Here is a 21,203-nt window from a genome sequence, read left to right as displayed (position 1 = left end):
TCGGTAAAATGCTATCTCCTGGTTATGTGCGCCAGTTGGGAAATGACCGGTGTAGACCCCGTTGCTCACCAACGTGAGACGAAGGGTATTCGGGTACAGAGTATTCGAATAGTCATTTCCTATTAGGGGCGATCATAGCCTAGCGGTAGCGTTCCCGCCTGTTGCACAGGGGTCCCGGGTTCGATCATGGCTGTTGGAGGTTTGTATGTTCTATGAAGGTGCGCGTTCATACGCACTTTGTTCGTATATATCACCAGGAAATCTATGGAGTATCTCGAGACAATATCTTTTTGCCTGGCGGGGATGTATGGTAATGGAGGGAGCACTGTGATCATATGGGGGAAGAGGAAAGGAAACAGTAGCACCCATAACCCCTATACGAAGGAGGGGGGCACAGAGACCTAGATCCTCCATATGGAGGTAGGGGAAAGGGAACGGGAGGACATCCCCCCCCCCTCCATACACGCAAGACGGCTCCTGAGTGATGACCAAGGGATGTCACCATGGCAACACGGTCGCCCAACACGACCCCCTCTGGCCACTCTTAATGGGCCTCAATTTCACAGCGTGCTACTAGACCCGACGACCAACAGCAGTGTACACTGCACACTCCACACAAGGCGTCAGCGTGGAGTGGGAATATCTCTATATAACAATGGGGCTTTATTTACACTGTAGTGGTGACCGTTATTCACACTGTATTGACCGTTATTCACACTATACTGACCGTTATTCACAATATAGTGACCGTTATTCACTATATTGACCGTTATTCACGCTATACTGACCGTTATTCACACTGTATTGACCGTTATTCACACGACAGTGACCCTTATTCACACTATAGTGACCTTGGCTATAGTGACCGTTAATCACACTATAGTGACGGTCACGGTCCAGTAAAGGGACGACCTCGTGCCGGTCACGGTACAATAATCAACAATTCTATCGTCTATAAACAAGCGACGTAATCGTCTGAATAGTAACGTGTAGAGGCGACATCCTTCGCAATACATGTATCATAAGTATATATTGAATCATCAGTATGTTCCATAAACAACTTGTTCCACCTTGTTTTTCGCAATTCAATATCATTCTAAAAACAAGCGACTGAATCGTCTGAGTTATATCCGCGAAGGCTACATTCCTTAGTAACAAATGTACTAAAAGCCCATAATCACTTAACTGTTTATCAACAGACATACCTTCCTCATAACCCCACTTGCATGATCTCCTCGTCTTCGGATCCATGTCTCACACAGCACCGAACTCAAGAGACGACTGAGGCAGCCAGAGGTGGCTGGTGTGAGTACAGTAGTAGGCTGAACCCAGTACCGCCGTGCACAGCACTGTCCCTCCCCCCGCTCCAGCCAATACATCTTTCAGTCGAGATGAGCCACGTGCATAGTGAGAGTGTATATATATGTGGTGGTCTTAGCATTACCTTCAACACACGAAGAAGGTGGTGAAAGATTGTTCGGTTGGGGGGGATGTAGCTTAACGCTAATGGCCTTAATGACAGTTGATGGGCCAAAAGGCCAAATAACCAACCAATCTTTCAGCCCATTGTCTCCTGCTGTACGTGACTGGACCCTGACTCGAATGTGAGGAGCAGTACACACTCCCACAGACATGCCTCGAATAGAATCTATCTGGGCGGCGACCGTCACTAGAGAACGCGTGAGTCCTCGACAGGGCAGCGAGATATATAGTCTAAACTACTCAACCAAGCGTTATGGAATAATGACGCTCCTACGTGTCTACCCAACCCGCTTCCTCATGCAGGCTGGAAGATACGAAAGCCAAGAACTGTTAACTTTACTGGTAAAAGCCGGCAACTGAACTGTGTAGTTCCCGGCCTCCTCAACAGGTGACGTTAGTGCTCCATGAATGGCTGTGTCGGCCGTTTGTATATATGCGTCCAACCCATCTATCATCAACTGTAGGGGAGCTCCTGGCCCATCTATCATCAACTGTAGGGGAGCTCCTGGCCCATCTATCATCAACTGTAGGGGAGCTCCTGGCCCATCTATCAACTGTAGGGGAGCTCCTGGCCCATCTATCAAGCGTAGTGGAGCTTCTGGCCCATCTATCAACTGTAGGGGAGCTCCTGGCCCATCTATCAACTGGAGGGGTGCTCCTGGCCCATCTATCAACTGTAGGGAGCTCCTGGCCCATCTATCAAGCGTAGGGAGCTTCTGGCCCATCTATCAACTGTAGGGGAGCTCCTGGCCCATCTATCAACCGTAGGGGAGCTCCTGGCCCATCTATCAACCGTAGGGGAGCTTCTGGCCCATCTATCAACGGTAGGGAGCTCCTGGCCCATCTATCAACTGTAGGGGAGCTCCTGGCCCATCTATCAAGCGTAGTGGAGCTTCTGGCCCATCTATCAACTGTAGGGGAGCTCCTGGCCCATCTATCAACTGGAGGGGTGCTCCTGGCCCATCTATCAACTGTAGGGAGCTCCTGGCCCATCTATCAAGCGTAGGGAGCTTCTGGCCCATCTATCAACTGTAGGGGAGCTCCTGGCCCATCTATCAACCGTAGGGGAGCTCCTGGCCCATCTATCAACCGTAGGGGAGCTTCTGGCCCATCTATCAACGGTAGGGAGCTCCTGGCCCATCTATCAACTGTTGGAAGCTCCTGGTCCATCTATCAACTGTAGGGGAGCTCCTGGCCCATCTATCAACTGTGGGGGAGCTCCTGGCCCATCTATCAACTGTTGGAAGCTCCTGGTCCATCTATCAACTGTAGGGGAGCTCCTGGCCCATCTATCAACTGTGGGGGAGCTCCTGGCCCATCTATCACCAACTGGAGGGGAGCTCCTGGCCCATCTATGAACTGTAGCGGGAGCTCCTGGCCCATCTATCACCAACTGGAGGTGAGCTCCTGGCCCATCTATCAAGTGTAGGGGAGATCCTGGCCCACCTATCATCAACTGGAGGGGAGCTCCTGGCCCATCTATCAACTGTAGGGGGAGCTCCTGGCCCATCTATCAACTGTAGGGGGAGCTCCTGGCCCATCTATCAACTGTAGGGGGAGCTCCTGGGCTACGGCACTTCGTACTTAACGTGCCAGACACCCGGGTAAGTTTCGCCTGGGTTACGTTTGGATCAGTTTAAGCGTTACGAGGAGGAAACTGATGGACTTAAAAAACGAAGCCAAACTGGCCGCCTCCTTCCCCGACAGAATGGGAATCACCCACATATACATAACCACGGTGGGTTGCCAAATGATGATTACTTCACATACTATGATATTGTGGCCATAATTCGGTTCGGTGGAGGGTTGGGTGGGTGATCCAAAACTTCATATATCTTTTTTTTTTGAGCTGTGCGTCTGCGTCCCTACGTCTCCTCTCTCAGACATCATGATCATGAGGGTAAACAGACTAACAGAAAACAATGAACCAAACCATAAACTGGCGCGGGCTGATGGGTTGCCAAATGTGCATCAAGGATTCTTCAGGTTTTATGAGGGTAAGTTTTCAAACATGAGGAAATGCTGGGATGAAAATGATAAAACATAATTAGAGAAAATACATTCTTGTAGATATCTAAAATAACCGCAATGGTTAAAGTGAAGATTAAATCCAATTAAACCCACGGGAAACGTCAGGCATTCGTGTATTCCTCAAGACAACTTGAAGATGTCTTGAGGAATACACAAACGCCCAACCCCTCCGTCTCCCCGTCCCCTGCGGGATCTTCCTCTTGTACATGTTTTTTTTTTTTTTTTTCTTTTTTACTTTGTCGCTGTCTCCCGCGTTTGCGAGGTATATGTAAATAAAGTATACATACTTGGAATACATAATACACACAACCATTTTTTTCATTCTTCTTACTTTTAGTTAACTGCAAATCATTTAAAAATTTTTTTTTTTTTTTTTTTACTCATATCTAGACCTGAAATATGAAGGTTTAAAGTAATAGGCTAAATTCATAATTCGAAATGCTGTTCTGCTCATTACTGAGGTAATAAATCATATAGTAATGAGCGAAGCTTGTTAATTTGAAGAGCTCTTTAATGAAAAAAAAAAAAAATGAAGTACGCTTCGCTCTCAAATAATAGGCTATTTTTGTTCATCGAAACGCTCGTCTGAAATTCAAGTAATAAAGTCTGAAGTAATGGGATATATTTTCACTGTTATTATTATTATTATTATTATTATTATTATTATTATTATTATTATCATTATTACTATTATTATTATTATTATTATCATTATTATTATTATTACTATTATTATTATCATTATTATCATTATTATTATTATCATTATTATCATTACTATTATTATTATTCAGGTTCTTTGGCTTTTTACTAAAATTCCGTGTTTTTTTCTCACATTTCTTTTTAGTTACTTCTTGAACAAACTTGATACACTTGATGGTTACGTTTGAAATCTGAAAATTATCTTTTGCCTAGTCTTAGGGAAATGGTTTAACAATATATGATACAAAACTTTGTGAGTGACAAGCTCTTCTGGTCGTAAAAGATTTACGATACACATCCAACATGTAGAGAGTTTAAGTTCATGAAAACTGTGGTTGCTCCGTTTCCCCTGTGACTCGAAGTAGCGCAGCCTTGAGCTGCAGGGGACTTTAAAAATGAGACAGTGAATATCATATAAAATTGTCCCCGGGGAACTTATCAATAATCAATTTATATAATGTATAATATATATATATATATATATATATATATATATATATATATATATATATATATTTTTTTTTTTTTTTTTATACTTTGTCGCTGTCTCCCGCGTTTGCGAGGTAGCGCAAGGAAACAGACGAAAGAAATGGCCCAACCCCCCCCCCCCCCATACACATGTATATACATACGTCCACACACGCAAATATACATACCTACACAGCTTTCCATGGTTTACCCCAGACGCTTCACATGCCTTGATTCAATCCACTGACAGCACGTCAACCCCGGTATACCACATCGCTCCAATTCACTCTATTCCTTGCCCTCCTTTCACCTTCCTGCATGTTCAGGCCCCGATCACACAAAATCTTTTTCACTCCATCTTTCCACCTCCAATTTGGTCTCCCTCTTCTCCTTGCTCCCTCCACCTCCGACACATATATCCTCTTGGTCAATCTTTCCTCACTCATCCTCTCCATGTGCCCAAACCACTTCAAAACACCCTCTTCTGCTCTCTCAACCACGCTCTTTTTATTTCCACACATCTCTCTTACCCTTACGTTACTCACTCGATCAAACCACCTCACACCACACATTGTCCTCAAACATCTCATTTCCAGCACATCCATCCTCCTGCGCACAACTCTATCCATAGCCCACGCCTCGCAACCATACAACATTGTTGGAACCACTATTCCTTCAAACATACCCATTTTTGCTTTCCGAGATAATGTTCTCGACTTCCACACATTCTTCAAGGCCCCCAGAATTTTCGCCCCCTCCCCCACCCTATGATCCACTTCCGCTTCCATGGTTCCATCCGCTGCCAGATCCACTCCCAGATATCTAAAACACTTCACTTCCTCCAGTTTTTCTCCATTCAAACTCACCTCCCAATTGACTTGACCCTCAACCCTACTGTACCTAATAATATATATATATATATATATATATATATATATATATATATATATATATATATATATATATATATATGTATATATATATATATATATATAATATATATATATATATATATATATATATATATATATATATATATATATATATATATATATCCCTTTTTAGAACAGGGGATAGAGGAGGAAGAATACTGCTCACGTATTCCCTGCGTGTCGTAAAGGGCGACTAAAAGGGGAGGGAGGGAGGGGGGGCTGAAAATCCTCCCCTCCAGTTTTTACTTTTCCAAAAGAAGGAACAAAGAAGGGGGCCAAAGGAGGATTTTTTCTAAGACTCAGTCCTCTGTTCTTAACGCTACCTCATCCTCTCCATGTGCCCAAACCACTTCAAAACACCCTCTTCTGCTCTCTCAACCACGCTCTTTTTATTTCCACACATCTCTCTTACCCTTACGTTACTCACTCGATCAAACCACCTCACACCACACATTGTCCTCAAACATCTCATTTCCAGCACATCCATCCTCCTGCGCACAACTCTATCCATAGCCCACGCCTCGCAACCATACAACATTGTTGGAACCACTATTCCTTCAAACATACCCATTTTTGCTTTCCGAGATAATGTTCTCGACTTCCACACATTCTTCAAGGCCCCCAGAATTTTCGCCCCCTCCCCCACCCTATGATCCACTTCCGCTTCCATGGTTCCATCCGCTGCCAGATCCACTCCCAGATATCTAAAACACTTCACTTCCTCCAGTTTTTCTCCATTCAAACTCACCTCCCAATTGACTTGACCCTCAACCCTACTGTACCTAATGATATATATATATATATATATATATATATATATATATATATATATATATATATATATCCCTTTTTAGAACAGGGGATAGAGGAGGAAGAATACTGCCCACGTATTCCCTGCGTGTCGTAAAGGGCGACTAAAAGGGGAGGGAGGGAGGGGGGGGGCTGAAAATCCTCCCCTCCAGTTTTTACTTTTCCAAAAGAAGGAACAAAGAAGGGGGCCAAGGGAGGATTTTTTCTAAGACTCAGTCCTCTGTTCTTAACGCTACCTCGCTAGCACGGGAAATGGCGAATATGTATGAAAAAAAAAAAATAGAAATAGATAGATACATATATAGACATAGATAGATAGACAGACAGACAGATAAATAGATAGGCATATAGATGAACAGACAGACAGATAGAAAGATAGATAGATACTATATCTAAACAGTATACTGAAGCCTTATTAAAGATAATTCGCTATACCTAGGCTGAATAATAAGAGGCGCAAGGACCCCCCTCGCTACACCGGTACGAGACAATAAAACAATGCAAATTTTAAGAGAGACATATTTTATTTTCATGATACAAATAACACGAAATTAATCAACTGTTTGATATCAGTGAATTGTGTCCTTATTTACCCCGTAATTAGTGCAGTGCAATTAGTCAAACAAAAAACAAAAAAAAAATAGGCGTGACCCAGCATTTGACAAACACAAGTTGAGACCTGCACGACATTTTCCTTTACTGCTCCAGGGCGTAAAAAAAGAATAAAAATTAGAAATATAAAAATAATACCCAAATTGGGCAATGGCCGCCATCTTAGAAAAAATCGCCGCCATTTTGAATATGTTCTTCCCACACACAGCCAGAGCACACACTCCAACCAACGACCAGGGATACGTCAGGCGCTGACCACATGACCATAGTGGGTCTTAAATTGCTTTATCACTAAGGTCGAATATAGGTCCAAGCTTCGTCTCTTCGATGTATATCAACTGACTTATATTTCTCTCTTGTGTCTCCCCTGATGATGTGATTATTACATGAAAGTGCACTTGGGAACTAATTGTGTTTCATTTTCCCCGTGGACTCACAGGAATATATATATATATATATATATATATATATATATATATATATATATTCCTATGAGTCCTGCCAACCAGTCAACTATAAACATTACTCCTTTGAACTTAATATTTAGCGTTTGCACGTCCTTGGGCCAAAACGGAACACCTTACTAAAGGTTGTGGAATAGCTAACGATAACCCGAAGAAAGTCTTCATAACTTCTGTCATCACAAGGTAGCGGGGACGCGTCGCGTCGCCACTGGCGTGTGCGTCGCGTCAGCCGTCGTCGCTGGGCAGCCAGAAGGTCGTAACCCGACGACTTCTCGACTTGTCCCCTAGTGATGGACAGAGCTACGTGGATGTTAACATGAACACATACACAAATTTACTTTCCCCCCTTTTGGAGGTAGCGCTATGAATGCAAGCCTCGAACTGCGAATTCTATCAATGGTTGAGAAAAGGTAAATTTACCACTAGTGCGAGGCTAAGTAAACAGTCGTAGAGGCTAGGGCTAAACTGTGTGCATGACGATAGTTGCTTTCGAGATGGTGTGGCTGACCTGGTCATGGGACGGGCAAGTGAGGTGCACGTCGTCAGGGTCTACACCCGTGGTGTAAACACATCCTTGCTTGCAAGAATGTCATAAGCCGTTCGTGAGAAGCGGTAGTTGGTTATCTCCGGTTACGAAGTTCGCCTTTGAGGCGCGAAGATTAGTAAGCCAGGGCGATTTACTTTGGGTGGGATGCGGAAGCGCTCAGCGACATGCATCTCTATGTGAGGTTACATGACAGTACACAATACAGTGACTTGAGAACCTGGATGTAGAAACAGAAACATGGTGTGGACGCCCATGTGTACGTGGAGACGGATGTGGACGCCCAGAGCAGTACAATACTGCTTCCTCTACTTCGTGGAGGCGAACTAAAGTGGAACCAGCGAGCCGACATGATACTAAGCTGCTGCCGTTCAATCACACAAATGCATCTGCAGAACCTACGGCCGCGTCAGGGGGACGCTTTCCTCCTTGCTATGAGGAAAGTATACAGATGAGAGGTATACAAGAGGAGGCACCTCTCTGTATCTTGAGAGAGGTGGTACGGCAGCACGAGCCTACTACCTGTACATAATGTCCCCAACCCTCACCGCCGCCAAGAAGTACACAGGGTGTTGCAACAGTCTGCCCTGCTATCCGCTGGAAGGCCACCGCCTCACGGCCCATCCCTACCATATAAAGTGCTCCGGCTCTAGACTATCCTTCGCAACCTGTCGTCTGTGGGGATGCAAGCGCGACTTTGTGTGTAGAACAAATGACATGTCTCGGTGAGTCACGTCCGACTACTACTGCTGCTTCAGGCCGCTACACAACAACAACCTGTCGGTCTCACAACATTCGAAGACACGACTCGAGCAGATTCACTCTCATAAGCCCGAGAGGCGATGGATGACGGCCATGTCATCAAAAAGTGAGTTGGGGAACACGGCGGTTGGTGGACAGACAGACACACACACACTAGCTGGCGTACCAGGCGACTCTCGGTGCTACCAGGTGACGCAGGCCAGGGCAGCTGCGACGTACGCAGCTGAGCGACACGTCTCCGTCAGTCTTTGACGTATACGAACTTTCAGTTACTTTGTAGATTCTGAGCTTCTTTACAGCTTTCATTTTTATATACTTAACTAAGAGACTGAAAGCAAGAAAAATTAAGGAAAATAATACGGTACTTAAACTTTAAAACCCCCACATATCCTTTACATTAAAAACATCTCTGTACGTAATAAAATTAATATCAGGTCAAAGTTTTGAAAATACTCTTCAGGAAGAAATCAATATATATATATATATATATATATATATATATATATATATATATATATATATATATATATATATATTGTCCTCAATGATCATCAGGCTCAGTATTATGGCCGTTTATGGAGGGTCCAGGACAGTGACCTTTTTTCCTTCCTTCCTTCTTCCTTCCCAGGGATGGCGGCCAATGTCCAAGGCGGATTTACAGCACGGACAAGAAACTGTGGGAGGAGGGGGGAGGTGGAGACGGGAGGTCGAGAATTCACTTAGCGTCTTCCTTTCCCTCACTCTCTTGTTTAATACCATTGTGATCTGTTTTCCTGCATTCATGACGGCAGGTGAATTGGAAGGAGTGCTTTCCTGTCTGCCTCGCCATTTGTCCCATTTTCTACACCTCTGATTTTTATATTTCAGGTTATGTCTGGCCTCGACTGGGATTATTCCAGTCGTGACTGGAGCCTTCAACATGAAAAATATAATGTGTATATATATATATATATATATATATATATATATATATATATATATATATATATATATATATATATATATATATATATATATATGCATGTCAGTTGTCACGCTCCTGAAATAGAAAAAAAAAAATTGGGAAGGACGAAAATGGTGTGTATGATACATATATACATACTTTTTTTGTTGCCTGGAAAATTGCCATCAGTCTTATCTTTCCAGCGACAGTGGCTGGAATTTATTCAGGGTCGAGGAGGATACCCTCTGTGTTCCCTGGGCAGGGATCTGTATTTCGTGTCTGGTTCTCGTGTCTTTTGGCGATGCTTTGCCAACACAGTGGCAGTGAAATCACACTCAGAAAAATGGCTTCCTCTTTTCCATCCTCCATGTTCTATGACTCTCTCTGGTTACCGGAAGCTCCGTTTTCAATTGACATGAGCTTGAAATTGAGGTCCGTTGGACTGTAAACATATCTGGGCGTATCTGTGACTGGTGAACGCTTTCTCATCCCGACTCCTTTAACATATATTTATGGCGTCTGACAAACATGTCACCGCACCTTACGCCTGGCGACATCTGGCGTCTCATACAACACTATTTATACATATACATGGGAGGCGGGTGGTGGCTGACTGGCCATACTACCAAGGTTTCTTCTACAGCTTAATGTTTCTTTTTTTTTTTCGCATTCTTGAAGCTTTCCCAGTATCAGCTGGAGGTAGATGGCGTTCTTCATGAAGACCTACACACACTTCACATGCGTTATGGTCGCTTGACATTCCCACATCAAATTCCTCGAAGCAGATAAGTGTGTGTGTGTGTGTGTGTGTGTGTGTGTGTGACGCTATAAAGGTCTGCAACCCAAGATCTTACATTACACAGGTATGCTTCCTAAAGATCTTACTTTATAAAGGTGTGTCACCTAAGACTCCGCTTAATGAAGGTATACTACCCAAGAAATTACTTTATAGCTCAACGTTTCCAAAAACATCTCTCGGTTTAGAAATTCTGCAAAATATTTTCAAGGAACAAGAGATAACAAAATCATCCGGTAAGTAAGGTTATCTGACTCATAAAACCTGATCAGAACACCATAGAGGTATCAAAAGGTTCTCTTAAAACCCAACTTAAAAGGTTTTCTCAGAACCTCGAAAGCCGTCCAATTCACGAGGGTGGGGAGGAGGGGTTATCAGCGCGACGTATGGCATCATGTGATACCCACAGGTCGCGCCTGTTATCTTAAAGACCGTCTATATAGCATCTGTTTATCAGCACGATATATGGAATATGATGATAGCCACACACGCGCCGTGTTATCTCTCTTTTCTTATGCGTCAGATGATCTGACACGGGCAACGGAAAGTCCTACCAAAGGGAGGGGTGGCGGCGGGAATGGATGAAGGCAGCACGTATGAATATGTACATGCATATATATGTATATGTCTGTATGTATATGTATGTATACGTAGAAATGTATAGGTATGTATATATGCGTGTGTGGGCTTTTATGTATATACATGCGTATGTGAGTGAGTTGGGCCATTGTTTCGTCTGTTTCCTAGCGCTACCTCGCTAACGCGAGAAACAGCGACAAAGTATAATGAAATAATAATAAATAATAATAATAATAATAATAATAATATAATATATATATCCCAGCCTAAGCCAGTACCCACTTCATCGACCAGCCCCTATGGTTGATTGTGGACCGACTGCCGAGACAACGATTCGAACGTGTGTAGACTCCACCCCAGGCGGCCCGTGAATGCGTCATGGTCAGCAACGATAACTCCTACCGTTTCTGTGGCCAGTTTTCCTGATCCAAAAGACTTGCAATAACACTTACAAAAACTCTGTACGACATTGCAGAAGCTATACCTTGTGGTACTCAAACCCACTTTGCCTATCAGCAGTAGCTTTGATTCCACCGTTTCCTGCGTTAAGTGAGGGGAAAACAAATAAACAAGAGCCATACGCTATCTCACGCTCTTACGCATTTTACTTTCTTGCGTATCCAAAAGAAAAAATATCTATCGTCCTCGAGGCCACCACCTCCCTAACATCTCATGACGCAGGTACAACAAGTTTATAAAATAGGTGTGCACATATTTACAGAGATACTTAATCCCGTAAGCAGGAAGGTACATCCCCTGAACATGATGGTACAACCCTTCATCATGGCGGTACAACCCTTCACCATAACGGTACAACCCTCCATCATACCGGTACAACCCTTCATCCTAACGGCACAACGCTTCATTATAACGGTACAACCCTTCACCATAACGGTACAACCCTTCATCCTATCGGTACAACCCTTCATCATACCGGTACAACCCTTCACCATAACGGTACAACCCTTCACCATATCGGTACAACCCTTCATCATACCGGTGCAACCCTTCATCCTAACGGCACAACCCTTCATTGTAACGGTACAACCCTTCACTATAACGGTACAAACCTTCATCATGGCGGTACAACCCTTCACTATAACGGTACAACCCTTGAGCACTCACGCAACAACCCTTGAGCACTTGGACACGACGGTACGACCCCTTGGTATATACATGACTGGCCTGACCATCAAGGCTCAGGCTCCAAGGCCCGACCAATCATGCCCACAAGTCGTATCGCAGTCCTCGCGGGTCATTCGAACGTCGTGCTCAATGGTCGTACCACCGCAACGAAAGGTGGTACCGTCGTGCTCACAAAAGACTCCCTCTCTCTCTCCGTCGTCCTGGCCAGCCCCGCCATCGCGCTCAAGGGCATAAACAAGTTTTCCTTCCACAGTACTTCACACACACACACACACACACACACACACACCAGTCCCAGCAGAGGGGAAACAATCCGGCCGCTCTAACGCTCCCGCGATGAGTACGCGGCCACAGCCGTCACACACTTGTGAGGAGTTGGTACAGTAATACATCGCCGGCAACTTTTCTCACCAAAGTTTTCATACGCGAAAACCCTTCGTCCCAAGGAATCCACCCCACGGTCTAGGTTCAGCGACGCTTTTGAAAACTAAACATTATACACACACACACATATATATATATATATATATATATATATATATATATATATATATATATATATATATATATATATATATATATATATATATATAAAGCTAAGGTATTAGGGCCATGTTAAAAGACTGGAAAACACAAGATATGGTACGATGAATCTCTAATCGACCCTCGAAGGAAGGCGTCCAGGAGGAGGTCCTGGAATGATATGGATTGAGGTCATCAGAGGCTCGCTGGAAAGAAAAAGGAAGATGTTGGAGAAAGTTGAAGAAAACAGATGATGAGGACAGGAACTGGTAGTGAAGACTGACGAGGAGGGAGGTTGGCGAGTGACAGACACCACCGAGTCTACCAGGCGTCTGGTGAGCCAGGATTGCAGGTCCTCAACTGTGATGTTATTTGTCTGTTTAGACACGGTGAGAGCAGGGAACATGAGCAGTGTTTCGAGTCTTCGTCTTGAGAGATGAATGTGTCCACAAGACAGAAGTGCCAAATGTGACTCGTGTTTATCTGGAGAGTGCAGTTTCAGATGAGTGTATGTCTGGTGGAATGGAGTTCATGACTGGTTTGGGGGGAACAAGTGTTTAATGTCTGTCAGGTTATTCGGTATGAATATGTTTTGCTAAGGGTGGTGGTGGGAAAGGGGGGATCTGTGAGTATTGGTGGCTGTAGTGTGAAGCTGGGGTGAGCTTTGTATTCATCTTAAGGTAGATGCATGATCATGATGTAGCTCGGATGGGAGGATCAATGTTGTTTTGAAGAACTGTGTGCTAAGCATGTTGAGGTGTGATCGTACTGAGATAATTTTGTTTCGTTATACAAAAGCTGATTATGGTTACTCAGGAGATGGTGATTGAGTGTCTATGGCTTTCTTGTGTTTGCTTTTGAAAGAATGTGTGACCAGGCAGGTGTGGCACAGTTTACAGTAAAGTAGGTATTCTGTATGCAAAGGATACTGCAGGATTTTTTTCTTATCCCAAACTGATGTCACTGAGTTCTCTCCGGGCGCTCAGTGTGCCTGAGGACTTTCGTGTTGATGTCTGTGTGTGCTGGAGATGTATGTCATGAGTGTGCCGTATATTATGCCTGGCACTGATGGTCTTTTGTTGAGTGGTAGTGGTTCATCGTTCTGTATAATACACGGGGCGCAGGTTGGATTCACGTCTGTCACGAGTTAAGAGGGTGATGGAAGACTTCCCAGGGGATGCATACATTCTGTTTTGAGTGAGCCAGCCTTCATGTGGCGTGATGCGTCGCTGCACGTCTACTGTTGGTAGTGCAGTGTTGAGGGAGGGAGAGGCGGTGATGTGACTATGTGAGGTCTTCTGCATGGACGGTCAGAGTGAGGTTTGCAGGGGTACAAGGGGGAAGTCACGGAGGAAGAGACTGGAGAGAAGGATGGAGAAAGAACAGCTCCCTGGAGGACTCTAATGTAGAGGCTGAGGAAGGTGTTACAGGCGGTGACAGAGTAACGATATGGGGATCTCCACAACGTTACGGATAACGACGAGAGAATGAAATGTGGGTGTGTGGTTAGACGGTGCCGGAGCAAGGTGGGTACAGTTTAAACGCACAGATAATGGAGGGGTGTCAGAATATGACGTGGATAGATGGACAGATAATGGAAGGGGATGTCGGAATAAGACATATACTGATAGATTGATAGATGGAAAAGTAATGGAGAGGCAGCCAAAAATGACACACAGATATATGGACAGATAATGGAGAAGTGTCAGAGTAAGTCATACACTCAAGATAGACAGGTAACGAAGAGCCGTCGCAGAGTAAAACACAAATAGGTAAATAATGGAAAGAATGAGGAGATATTCTTAAGCCTGTGGGTAACATTCCCTGGGCGGGTGAGGTATGGGGTTGGGGAAGGGAGTTTTAGTCGTCAAATGAGTTTTGTACGAGGAAACAAATTTCCGGTGAACCTCCAGGAAGTAATACAGAAGAAAGTGTGAGGAGCTGGAGTGGAGGAATGAGGCACTGGGTAGAAGGACTCATCACACCACAATACGGCCCTGGAACACGGCTCTACAACCGTACACTGGACGGTGTAATGCAAGCGAGTGAACTTGGCTCCCCGAATGATGGGGGAGGAATGACAGAATGATGATAGGGAGAGAGGCAGACCCGCTGTGGCCTGCACGAGTGACTCTTCCCTACGCTTACGGTGGCCGGCGTACGTCATCTGTATGCTACAACCTGGAAGAAACAACCGGCGCTTGATGACAGTGAGGATGGAATAGTGAAGCGGGCCAGCAGTGTGATGAGGATGGATCTAGAGGAGGAGGTGCCTGAGGGTGAGCCGAGTGGCGGAAGATATTGTGAAACGTCTGGTGGGAGTGGTTACTGAGGCGAGGACGTGGGTCTGTGTCTGGGATGGACTGAGGCAAACAGACACCCTATACCAGACTGTAGCGAGCCCAGGACATCTCTGTAAGCCCGGCTTGCTATGTATATATACATCAGGGGGGAAACCTGTACGAAACACGCACTTAAATTCTACCGATTATTACGATCTCGTAACGGTACAAGGTCAAAATCACAACGTGGATGATGATAGTTACGACGGTGGCTCAGCCAGCCACCTAGAGAGAGATCACGGAGGGCGAAAGAACCTGCTGGAGGAGCTCAGCGGTGAGACAACTGCTGACGGATACGACGGCGGCGGCGGCAGGGTGGCGAGGAGGGGGGTGTGACGTCGCGTCCCCCCCGTCCCACATTCACCACCAAAATATACACAACACCTGAAATTAGCCACTTCCTCGCATCATGGCATCGTCCTAACGTCATTACGTAATGCATGCGGGTGTATTTCACCGGCAACTGTTATTTTTGTTTGTGCGCGCTCCATACGGCGGCGAGGGGCCTGGCTGGCGTGCCCTGCCGACATCCCCTGCCGATATTGGTCTAATTTCATGAAGTAGTTTATCAGTTGGATTGTGATGGACGGCTGGCCCCGGGTAATGAACCATAATCAACTGTCTGTCTGTATTGTTAGTGCTGGAGTCCGGGAGATAATGACAGCCTCGCTCTTATTTACCTTTGTTGCCCGCTATTTGTTAACAGGCCAAGATTACCTTCATCTGGGTGTGGTTACGTCCCAGCTGACATGATCCGGCCGGGCGGTCGGTTCTGGGCAGGTTGGGCCTGGGCTTGGCCCCAACCCTCTCTGGCCCGTACACCTGCTGAGCCAACCTCTCGCCCCAGATCTCGCCAGCACAGCCATGGTAATTGGAAGCCTAACCATGGTAACCAGCAACATAGCCATGGCAACCAGAAATACAACTATGGTAACAAGCTACACAGCCATCATAACACAGCAACATAGCCACGGTAAGGAGCAACATAGCCGTGGTACCCAGGTCCACAGCTATGGTAACACCAGCAAGGTAGCCATGGCAACCAACAGCACAGCTACGGTAACACCACAACACGGCCATAGTAACACAGCATCGGTATGGGGTAACACAGCCATGGCATCCATCTCCATAGCCATGGTAAAACCAGCTAGACAACTATGGTAACCAACAACACAGCCATGGCAACACACAAAACAGCCATGGTAACACGCAAAACAGCCATGGTAAACAGCAACATAGCCATGGTAACCAGCATCATAGCCATAGTAACAAAGCAACCCGGCCAAGTTAGCCAGCCTCACAACCATGGTAACTAGCATTATAGCCGCCATGGTAACCAGCCTTACAACCATGGTAACCGGCAACACAGCCATAGTAACGCGCTACGCACCCATGCTAACCAGCAACACAGCCATGGTAAACCAGTAAAACTGCTATGGTAACAGAGCAACTCAGCCATGGCAATCAACATCATGGTAACACAGCTACACTGCCATGGTAACTAGAAACACAGCCATGGCGTCTCAGAAACATAACCATGACATCATAGCAATACAGTCATGGTAACCAGCAACATAGCAATGGTAACCATCTAAACAACCCTGGTAACCAGCCATATAGCCATGGTAACAGCAACACAGCCATGGCAGCCCGCACCACATACACGGTAACACAGCAATAGAGCCATGGTAGCACAGCAATACAGCCAGGGTAAAAGCCTACCTCCGCCCTCCTCCCACAGCCTGATCAAAATATTTTGGTACTGACGTCACAACACTAAACAGAGGAACACGTGCCCCTCGCCGTTGCGAGGAGGGGGACCAATTGATTTACCCACGTTAGCCTCCCACCTCCCCTACGGCAGCCCACAGACACGGTTATCCCAGGAAATTTACGACGGTAACCAAATATTTGTCTTGATCTCATTTTGGAAACCGTGGCTTCAACAGACCTCCAAAACCATCGTAAGGTACACTAAGGCAAGATTAGGTAAGGTCACAGACCCAGCTGTGGGGGGGGGGGGGGGTGTTGAAGACCTCCGAAACCATCGTAAGGCGTACGTAAGGTAAGGTGAGGTCCTAGACCAAACGGGGAGGAGGGGTGGTAAGAAGGTCTCCGAGACCATCGTAAAAGATGTACGTGTCGTAACGTAAGGTCAGTCCTAGGCCGAGCTGTAGGGGGTAGGAGTCCCCCGAAACCACAGTCTGACACAGACGTGTTCCTGCCCTTCGGGACTCAATACAGGAACACCCAGCAACACCTGACCAGTAGCCCGGACAGATACGTGAGGCGCGAGAAATCTTGGCAACATCGGGGGGAGAAATATCGGAGGATAAGAGGGAGGCGAGTGTGAGGTGGAGAGGGAAGGGTGGTGAGGACAGGTAGGGGGAGGAGAGGCCGCCACACCGTGCTACGAACACGAGTTGGGTTGAGGAATGTTTAAGGCACACACACACACACACACCCTCAAGTTAAGACCGCTTCATACTGCGCTCTGCACTTGTTTTCTTCTTGAGCAATTACGTATGAGCGCATACACGCACACATAAACACACACACAAACAAGCAGGCATGCCTCTGCACGAACACTGACACACACACACACACACACACACACACACACACACACACACACACACACACACATACAGAGAGAGAGAGAGAGAGAGAGAGAGAGAGAGAGAGAGAGAGAGAGAGAGAAAGAGAGAGAGAGAGAGAGAGAGAGAGAGAGAGAGAGAGAGAGAGAGAGAGAGAGAGAGAGAGAGAGAGAGAGAGAGAGAGAGAGAGAATGATAATAATAATATTACTGTTATCATCACTATAATAATAATGATAATAATCACTATCATTATCATTTAACCCCAGGACCACTTTCACGGGACTCCTCCAGCAGCTCGGTGGCTGCGCTAAAGTTATAAGCAGGGAAACACACGCTCCTTGGAAGCGAGAAGTTTCTTGTCGAGGCTGAACTGCCTCCCGTCAAATGACGATTATACAGACTCGCCCAAGTTCAGATAGATACACACACACACACACACACACACACACACATATATGTATATATATTCTTTTCCCATTTTCTCATCTGTTAGTAAGACCAACAGAGCTAAAAGACACTTTTCTCTCTCTCTCAACATTCAAGTCTTCACCAGTATTATGAGAGGCTGCTCTGTGGGTCTTGTAAAACATTTACATTCACTCGAACACGTCATCGCTCAAGTGATCGTACGATCTCTTTACGATTTCTGGGTACAATATATCCTCGCTTGGAGGTCCGGTGTCACTAAAGGACTGGTGTGCGAACCCCTCACACAGGCCAAGGCCTGAACACGATGGCGTTTCGGGCCGTTCTGTGGCCTACCCTACACGCACTCACACAAGCCTGTATCTCAACCCTACCATGTTCCTGGTCGTTGAGGGAAACACCCCCCACATCTTCCCTATCATACAACGTCAGATATTTCGCGTGTGCTACGAACTACGCACTACATTATACATCTTCACAGGGGCTTCTACCCTAGAGATTCCAGTACATGTAGTATTATACATTATTTTTCATCCCGCCATCTACAACCTGTGCTGCGCCTCGAGGCGTTATGCAGTACCCTCCCCAAGACAGTATAAGGACGAGGTGACATACACTATTCGACTCCCGACATATCGGAACAGTGAGAGTGTTTCCTGGTACACTCAACACACCAACGGATCCGTCTCCAACGGTGGGGTGTGTGTGTGTGTGTGTGTGTTACCGTGCGTTAAGAGCTACACTTTACACCCCCAGGTCTCAACCCTTGGGGTTTTATTGCGCTACAAACCCCCCGCCTCTCGGCGTCCAAGGGGTTTTATAGCGTGTCGGAGACACTAATGCCCAAGCCTACACACTCGTACTCTACTTATTTTACGTAAAGGCAAGAAAATTACAGCAGAATAACATGCTTTTAAACTAACACACAGAAATAACACATATTTTACAAGTAGAATGAAGTTTCAGACACATCATTCTCGTACCTGTACATACAATTCTGTACAAAGCTAAAGACACATCTATTTATAGAACTGGGTTACAGCCATCGTAAATAGGTTAAACATCTCAAACTACCTATTTTGATCAGATCAATATTGACAACAATGAAGAACATGCAAGGTACGAAACATGGGGGTCATAATACTCACAGAGAACATCACTCTCTTGCTCCTGGTTGGCTCCCATCTGTGTCAACAGCGAAGGTCAAGCAAGGTCACACATCAACAGTTAACAGTGTCACGGTAACAGAGGTTCACATGCTCTAACATCAAACTCGTCTTCAAACTCAGTAAGATCAACAAAAGTCACATGAACTACGCAGGGGTGTTACTGTACCAGACTTGCAACTGAAACATTTACAAATTGTCTTTTTTTTAGTTTTGAATTTCCTTCTCTTCTTCCCTCTGGGTCAATCAATGTTTCCAACACAGACTTTCACGGTTCGGAATATGACAGGTCCTACGATGATCGAGAGCGTGACTGGTGTGGGCTGCTAACCCCCGGGCGGGGAGGAGGAGGGAGGCGCTGAGCTTAGCCTGGCTGGCTGGCAGGCAGAGGGGAAAAGGGGGGCGGTGCTTCTGCTCCTGCTGGTGGTGGTGGTGCTCTCTCTCTCTCTCTCTCTCTCTCTCTCTCTCTCTCTCTCTCTCTCTCTCTCTCTCTCTCTCTCACACACACACACACACACACACACACTCACTCTCTCTCACACTCTCCCTTCTCCAACACCACCGTCACCCGTGGCCTCCCGCCACACTCCTCCACAAACTTCTACTTCTTCCAACTTCACCAGCACCACACAAATCACACGAGACACACGGATCGGCACCTGGTTGGCTTCTAGCACTGGACGTTATCGGTTAAGGAACATGGAACGATTCTGTGCTTGCGGGAGCGAACTGGGTTAGGGCAAAGCCAGCAAGCAAACTTGAGGTCGGCCAGGGAAGGGGCTGTGAGCGAGGCACGGACGCCTTCTACATCCTCGAGTGTACTAACAGTCACCGTGGGGTGTAGACCTGCACTGCTGCTGTTGTCACTCTGAGTCTTGCTTTAAGATCCTTGCAGGAGGTACTCGGTGCTTGAGGGTGGTGGTGGGAGGGGATGTTCCTTGGCAATGTTCCGATTCAAAAAAATGGGACAAAATGAACAACGGGAATGTGTCTCCTTTCTTTTTTATGAAGGACTGAACCAGACCGCAGGACGCAACAAAATCAGTAATAGTACAGGTCAAAAAATATGATTACAGATGAACGGACAACTTGAGTGTTGGAGGAGGAGGACAAGTGTTGTAGGAGTTTGGAGTAGCGACGTGCTACGCGTGAGTCGAGAGAGGGGAGAGTGCGGTGTGGTCTCGACCTCCCTCTGGCAGCGACTGGGGCCTGGCCAGCCACGGTCGGCCGGGGCCGGGCACCCTCCTCGCCTCGCTCTCTAGCCCGCTTTTCCAGCCGCCCGACCCTCCAGCCGCCACACCTCCCAAACCATCCCCCTTTATACCATCACAATTACGTAACAATCGCTCGGGGACATTCTGGACATCATTACGATTATTTCACCTGAAGGTAACAGCTACAGAAAGACACGTGAAAGGAAGGGGGAAAAACCCCGGTTGGGCTACTAGGGGGAAACACGTACGAGCCGCCGAGAAAATGTGTATCTGGCATCAGCAGGCGACTTGGGGTCTATAACGCCAGCTTACCGAATTGCATGGTGAGGGAGGAGGAGGGAGGGGGGGAATCTTGAAGTTTCTCTCACTGTGTAATAATAATGGCCAGAGCCTGAAGAAGAGAAAAAAAAATAATAATAATATATCCATATTTGAAGGACATGGCAACGGCAGGCGAGCACGACAACATAAACCTCACTCACCTCCCCCACCCTCACCTTTCACGAGAGAGAGAGAGAGAGAGAGAGAGAGAGAGAGAGAGAGAGAGAGAGAGAGAGAGAGAGAGAGAGAGAGACCACCCAGCACCACTACCCCCCCCACCCCGCACCAGGGGGTATCTGTGAGAGGGTTAGAAAACTAGGGATCGATGACCGTCCGCTCCTA

The 21,203-nt window shown here is 46.1% G+C and overlaps 1 protein-coding gene across 7 annotated transcripts in view; it reads right to left on the bottom strand.

Moving 5' to 3' along the window:
• The window catches only part of Camta (Calmodulin-binding transcription activator), a 1,164,029-nt gene extending 1,143,448 nt beyond the window's left edge, over positions 1–20,581 (bottom strand). The window contains exons 1-2 of one of the 7 annotated variants that reach the window (XM_071671353.1): positions 20,401–20,575; positions 19,309–19,506 (exon numbers count right to left, since the gene is read on the bottom strand). The gene's annotated coding sequence lies outside the window, so the exon portion shown is untranslated. Of the gene's footprint in view, positions 1–19,308 lie in introns of all 7 variants that reach the window. The other 6 variants (XM_071671354.1, XM_071671358.1, XM_071671359.1 and 3 more) reach the window with 6 other exon arrangements.
• Between the last annotated feature and the right edge of the window lie 622 nt (positions 20,582–21,203).

Source organism: Panulirus ornatus, chromosome 16 (assembly GCF_036320965.1).
Source record: "Panulirus ornatus isolate Po-2019 chromosome 16, ASM3632096v1, whole genome shotgun sequence".
In the NCBI taxonomy this organism is placed as follows: domain Eukaryota; kingdom Metazoa; phylum Arthropoda; class Malacostraca; order Decapoda; family Palinuridae; genus Panulirus; species Panulirus ornatus.
The sequence above is the reverse complement of the archived record's forward strand: the minus strand, read 5'-3'. Positions and strand labels throughout refer to the sequence as shown.